The sequence below is a fragment of the Bubalus kerabau genome, chromosome 18 (genome assembly GCF_029407905.1).
Source record: "Bubalus kerabau isolate K-KA32 ecotype Philippines breed swamp buffalo chromosome 18, PCC_UOA_SB_1v2, whole genome shotgun sequence".
Classification (NCBI taxonomy): domain Eukaryota; kingdom Metazoa; phylum Chordata; class Mammalia; order Artiodactyla; family Bovidae; genus Bubalus; species Bubalus kerabau.
Window position 1 is genome coordinate 10,803,511 of NC_073641.1, and position 7,322 is coordinate 10,810,832.

Here is a 7,322-nt window from a genome sequence, read left to right on the forward strand (position 1 = left end):
TCTGTGGACAGAGGAGCCTGGTGGGGTGGGCTGTAGTCCATGGGATCACAAAGAGTCGGACACAACTTAGTGACTGAACAATAGCAACATAAAAATATTTTAAAGGTCGCTTTTACTTTTAAATTCTGTTCAAGAGAATTATCTTTTTAATTTTGTTGTGATTTACTTGTTAGTTACTATTATACCTTAAAAATAATTTTTAATTACCAGCATTTATCTCCCCTTTTTTATTTCATGCAGGAAATAAAAGTTTATTAAAGCAAACCTAAAAATATATTTTGATAAGCAAAAAAATCACTAGATGTAACCTCAGAAAATGTTTATGTGTATTTTCCTCCAAACATTCCTATCCAAATACATATTTGTTGTTCAATCACTTAGTCATGTCTGACTCTTTGTGACCCCATGGACTGCAGCACACCAGGCTTCCCTGTCCTTCACCATCTCCTGGAGCTTGCTCAAACTCATGTCCATCGAGTCGGTGATGCCATCTAACCATTCTATCCTTTGTCGTTCCCTTCTCTTCCTGCCTTCAATCCAGCATCAGGGTCTTTTCCAGTGAGTCAGTTCTTCTCATCAGGTGGCCAAAGTATTGGAGCTTCAGCTTCAGCATCTGTCCTTCCAGTGAATATTCAGAGTTGATTTCCTTTAGGATTGATTTATCTACTTGCAGTCCAAGGGACTGAAAGTACATACATGCAAATATAATACATATTACAGCAGCAGCATACACATATAAATGTATATATTAAAAAGTTGAGCAAAAATGGGATCATACTTGTATCAAATGCAAATTATGTACAACCTGAAGCTCTTTGTCCCTGCTTTGTCTTGCGTCCCTAATGAGACTGTCTTGGCAAGTTTCACCTGCTACCGTTGTCCTTGCCACCTAAAAGAAGGGACACTGTGCCTATCCTTTGGCTGGATTGGAACTGCAGAGGCTGTGTCACTCCCACTGGCTCTCTGGAGAGGCCAAGGAGGAAAGGGCTAATGCCCTTGACTTTGACTAGTGACAGGAAGGTAGGAAGGGACCAGCAGAGAAATCGTTCATCCTTTCTTCACTCAATGGATTGTTCTAAGAGCAGTGTTCCATGTCACCTCTCCGGGGGTGTTTTGTTTGAGCCATCAGCCCTACTCCTTAATAAGACACCACAATGCATTTGCTCTCCCTCTTTCCCTGACCACTTCCCTTTTCCCTTCCCTAATGCATCTCTAAGCTTGCAGCTCCAATAAAGCATTAGCATGAAAGCTTTAGCCTCATATTCGATGAGAGAATTTTGGTAAGGCCAATATTATTTTTGAATTTTTATCCCAGGATGCAAATAGGTCTGTATAATCTTACACATTAATTCTGATGCCCTATATTATACATAGACTTTTTGAAGTTGTGCAAAAATGAGATCATACTTTTATCAAACCCAGTTCAAACCAGTGTTTGGGTTGTGGCTATCTTGAGGGTTGTATTGAGAACCATTCTGAAGCTCTATTCTAATTTCAGCTGGAAAGAGAGTTATGATTTATAAGCAATATCTGCAGTGCATGTTGGGTTTGGCAGAGAATTAGAATGCATGAGCCAAATTGATCTCCTGAGAAGTTATCCAAGTTTATATGGCAGGAGTGGATTTTTCCCACACCCAGTGTTGAATATTATCAATCTTTTTTTTTTTTTTTTTAAAGACTTTTCTAGTTTTATGGGTTAAGATCAATTATTTTGTTTTCTAGTTTTTTGATTTGGAGGTAATTTTTCATACTGTTACTGAGTTTTCTTTGTGAGTTGCCCATTTTCTTTTTCCTGCATTTCTTCCTTCCCCTTTCCCTTCTCCCTTCTTTTTTCTTTCCTTTTTCCTTCCTTCCTTCCTTTCCTAAAATTTAATTTTGATGTGTACTATTTAAAATTCAGATAATAAAATGGCTATAAAGAAAGAACAGCTGCCCTTCTCTAACTTTTCTATCCCTGAGTCCTCTCGCAATAAAACCATTGCCATTTCTTTCAGCTGTCATTTCTTTTTGGGGGAAGGAGAAATTTGTCTCACTGTTTCTAAATAATATGCTTACACTGCTATCACTTGATGTGTAAACTTTAGATATTATCAATGGACTTCCTCCTATAGAAGAGGAGAACTTCTTGGTTTATGTATTCCCAATTCTTATCTCCTCACACCTCCCCCTGCTTTTCCTTCTATTATTCTCCCGATACAGATGTATTGGTATAATAATTTTGGGATAAGTCAATATTCAGGATGTACATTGTTACAACTGCATATATACTGTAATAGGTAAATCTCAAAGTGTATTATGATTTCTTGTTCAACTTGTTTTCCCCCCATTGCAGTTGATTGCCTCAGTTTTTGTGTTTTATCACTAATGTAGCCCAGACTAGCTGGTAAAGCTGTATAAAGCTGTTCAGAATAACCAAAGACTTCAGCTAATCTATTAATTCCACTTTTTTTTCTTGAATGCCCTTCAAATCTCCTGACCTCTGCTCTGATCTTTTTTGGTTGTTTTTTTTTTTAAGCCTGCTGCCTAGCCATTCTCCTGAGATTTTTCATTATCGTCCTGAGAATTCTTTTCATCTGATTGGGTTTAACAACTTCTTTCTTTATTTTACCCCCTTATTTTGATAGAGTGCATTCTCTACTTGCTTTTTCAAGAAAAGATACAGAGGACATACATTTTTGAAATCTGGATTTGTTTTTTTTTTTCCTATTTGGCCATTTAATGGGTGGTTTGTATGGGTACAGAATTTGACACTGCTGCTTAGTCAGAATAGGCTAACTGTTGTACCAAACAACTCTCATATCTCAGGGTCTTAACACAAAAAAAGTTTCACTCACTTCATTTTAAGTGCAGTTGTTTGGTAGGTAGATTTCTACATGGTGTTTTTTAAGGACTCAGGTTTCATCCACCTGGAGGCTTTACCAGGGTCTTGGAGTCCTCAGTAGGTCTTCCGCATCCCTTCAGATGACAGGGTAAGAGTCCATAAAGGATCCTGTGGAAGATTTTAGAGGTCTGCCCTTGAAATTGGTTTCATTTTCACGCATGCTGCATTGGTTAAAACTCAATTATGTGGACTGCTTAAGTGAAAAGGCAGCTGGGAAAACACTTCCCCTTATAATTTTAAATGCATTCTTGTTTTGTTACTTGGCTTTGTTACCTTGGCTTCCAGTGTTACTATTGAATCAGTTCAGTTCAGTTGCTCAGTCCTGTCCAACTCTTTGCGACCCCATGAATTGCAGCATGCCAGGCCTCCCTGTCCATCCCCAACTCCTGGAGTTCACTCAAACTCACGTCCATTGAGTTGGTGATGCCATCCAGCCGTCTCATCCTCTGTCGTCCCCTTCTCCTCCTGCCCCCAATCCCTCCCAGCATCAGAGTCTTTTCCAATGAGTCAACTCTTCACATGAGGTGGCCAAAGTACTGGAGTTTCAGCTTTAGCATCATTCCTTCCAAAGAACACCCAGGACTGATCTCCTTTAGAATGGTAGTCTGATACAATTATGATGCCTAATTCTTTGCATCTAGGTTGTCTCATATAATTATTGGAGAAGGCAATGGCAACCCACTCCATTACTATTGCCTGGAAAATCCCATGTTCGGAGGAGCCTGGTAGGCTGCAGTCCAGGGGGTCCCGAAGAGTCGGACACGACTGAGCGACTTCACTTTCACTTTTCACTTTCATGCGTTGGAGAAGGAAATGGCAACCCACTCCAGCATTCTTGCTTGGAGAATCCCAGGGACGGGGGAGCCTGGTGGGCTGCCGTCTATGGGGTCGCACAGAGTCGGACACGACTAAAGCGACTTAGCGGCAGCAGCAGCAGCATATAATTATTGATTGATGAAAAGTCCAGTGGAAAAACAGATGAATGAGGGAGAGAAGTCCACAGGAAATGTACTCCATTGTCATACTGTACACTTAGTCTGTAGGGGATGATTATGTCCTGCAGGGGTATTTGGCAATGTTTGGAGACATTTATGATGGTCACAACTGGTGTGTGTATGCAGATGCTACCAGAATCTAGTGAGTAGAGGTCAGAGATGTTAAGTAGATGCTAAACATCCTACCATACACAGGAAAGCCACTTACAACAAAGAATTATCTGGTCCAAAATGTCAATAGTGCCAGGGTTGAGAAACTGCATTCAGTGTTATATCTGGGCTTTCAGGTTTAGAAAGAATGGTTACCACCAGCATAATAGAAGCATGTGTAATGATAGTACACAGAGGGGTATGATAAAATTTCCCTGGAGAGTAGGGAGGGTCACAGATGTGTAAGGGACTGACCTTAATTACATTGCTGTATCTGTGCTTAGGTTATTGGAACAGGTGATTCTCATCACTATTGAATTAGACCAGTTGGTGAATAACTGGCATCTTTATGATATTGAGTCTTATAACCATGAGCATGGATTTCTGTTTTATCTTAGTATTCCTTAATGAGTTTTCAAAGTAAAGTTTTACAATTTCCTCCATTAAGGTTATTTTCTGCTTTTGTTGTATTTATTCCTAGATATCTTATTTTTTGGTGTGACCACTAGTAAATGTTGTATCTCTGTTTTCTTTTGATAATTAGTCCTATACTTCCTTTTTATTTATTTTTAAAAATTTAAAATATATAGAATAGTACAACAAACAATAACTTTAAAATTTTGTATTTACTAGGTGCTTTCTCTTAATATATAGAAATATGATTTTTTTTGACTTTTTATGGAACTTTCTTGCAAGACTCTTCTATTAATTCTAAAAATTAGTGTAGTTTTTCCTATGTAGAAGATCAAAACGTTGACAAATAGTGACAGTTTTGTTTCTCCCTTTTCAGTTCTTATACTTTATATATATATACATTTTTGTCTTATTGCAGAGGTCAAGCATAATATTGAATAAAAGTAGTGAAATAGCAGACATATATTTCTTGTTTCTGATTACAAAAAGAGTGCTTCTATTTCTTCTTCTTCTTGATTATTAGGAAGATGCCTCTGTTAAAGGAATTTGACTTTTTAGTGTTAGAAGACTAGTTGTTATTGTTGTTCAGTTGCTACGTCGTGTCCGACTCTGTGACTTCATGGACTGCGGCAGGCCAGGCTTCCCTGTCCTTTACTGTCTCCTGGAGTTTGCTCAAATTCATGTCCATCGAGTCGATGATGCTATCTAGTAATTTCATCCTTTGCCACCCTCTTCTCCTTTTGCCTTCAATCTTTCCCAGCATCAGGGTCTTTTCCAATGAGTTGGCTCTTCACATCAGGTGGCCAAAGTATTGGAGCTTCAGCTTCAGCATCAGTCATTCCAATGAATATTGATGGTTGATATTGACTGGTTTGATCTCCTTCAGTCCAAGGGACTCTCAAGAACCTTCTCCAGCACCAGAATTCAAAAGCATCAATTCTTCAGCACTCAGATGTTTTTACGTCCAACTCTCACATCCATATATGACTACTGGAGAAACCATAGCTTTGACTATACAGACCTTTGTTGGCAAAGTGATGTTTTTGCTTTTTAATATGCTGTCTAGGTTTGTCATAGCTTTCCTTCCAAGGAGCAAGCATCTTTTCATTTCATGGCTGCAGTCACCATCTGCAGAGATTTGGGAGCCCAAGAAAATAAAGTCCATCACTGCTCCCACTTTTTCCCCTTCTATTTACCATGAAGTGATGGGGCTGGATTCTATGATCTTAGTTTTTTGAATGTTGAGTTTTAAGCCAGTTTTTTCACTTTCCTCTTTAACCCTCATCAAGAGACTCTTTAGTTCCTTTTCACTTTCTGCCATTAGAGTGGTGTCATCTGCATATCTGAGGTTGTTGATACTTTCCTGGCAATCTTGATTCCAGCTTGTGATTCATCCAGCTCGGCATTTCACATGATGTACTCTGCATATAAATTAAGTAAACAGGGTGACAGTCCTATTTTGGTGAGGTTTTTTTCTGAGAGTTTTTCATTTTGTCCATATTTTCAAAATTATGCATGTTATTATTTTTACTGTCTTTTAAATCTTTTTTTAAATCTATAGTTTATTCTTAATATTTTTTAATTTTTCAATAATTTCTTGCCTGAGGCAACTCTGGCTCTCATGAGCCTCTACAAATGTTAGTATTTATCCTTGAAATTTTAATAAAATAACCTATATGTTAGTAAATATGTTTTTTGTCTTCCAGAGCAATAAAAGGACCTTACAAAATGGAAAGCCCCAGTCATCCTTCCCTTCTGAATTGAAGCACTTTCTTCTTTCATTGCTATTTTTGCTTCATTATTTTTAGTCCACAAATTACAAATTATTGGTTGATTATTGTTTTTTTTTTGTTTCCATATATATATGTCATTTATTTGAAAGTAGATACCAAATACTGTAGGTCATATTGTTTTCATATAAGTGGCAAATCAGCCAAAATTCACAACTAGAGAATTCACTCAAAATATTACATTTTTGAATCTATTTTTCAATTTTATGGACATTTAAAATGGGGCCTCAAACTATTGTGTTTACTCTATTTTCTGAGTGAGAAACTTTAGTCAGAATAAACAGATAAGCAATCTCCTTGGGAGACTATGTAGAACCATCTGATGAACATAAGGTTTTGGAAACAAATTGTCTTTTTTTCAAATTCTGCCTCTTTTTCTTACTAAGTTTGTGACCTTAAGCAAATAACTTAATTTTTCCTTATACTTCGTCTGTAAAATGATGATGGTACCTGGTGGCTCAGACAGTAAAAAATCTGCCTGCCATGCAGGGGACCAGGGTTTGATCCCTGGGTCGGGAAGATCCCCTGGAGAAGGGAATGGCCAGAATGTCCACCTACTGCAGTATTCCTGCCTGGAGATTTCCATGGACAGAAGAGACTGGTGGACCACAGTCCATGGGGTCACAGAGAGTCAGACACAACTGAGTGATTAACACTTTCTCTTTTTCAGTTTTGTACTTACTTTAATGAGTTGTTTTGATAATTAAATGAGTTAATAATAAGGGTTTCCACATAGTACACATTCATTAATAGTTGGTTTGTTGTTGCTATAACTGCTTGCTATTTCAAAATTATGCATTTATTGCCATATTTTAAAATGCAAAAAAATGCAAATGATTTTGTTTATAGTGCTCATTATTTTAAAATGTAGCATGATGGAATAGCAATATGGTGTTTTTTTAAAAAGTAATTAGATATTAACCAAAAATACCAAGTTGGTTTATTAAGCAAACATCATACACAGAAAATGTTTACTTCAGTGTACCAATTGCGCCAGTTTGATAATTGTTTTAATTCATTAATGTTAATTTAGAGTTGTCTATATGGACTGTGAAGAAAGCTGAGTGCCGAAGAACTGATGCTTTTGAACTG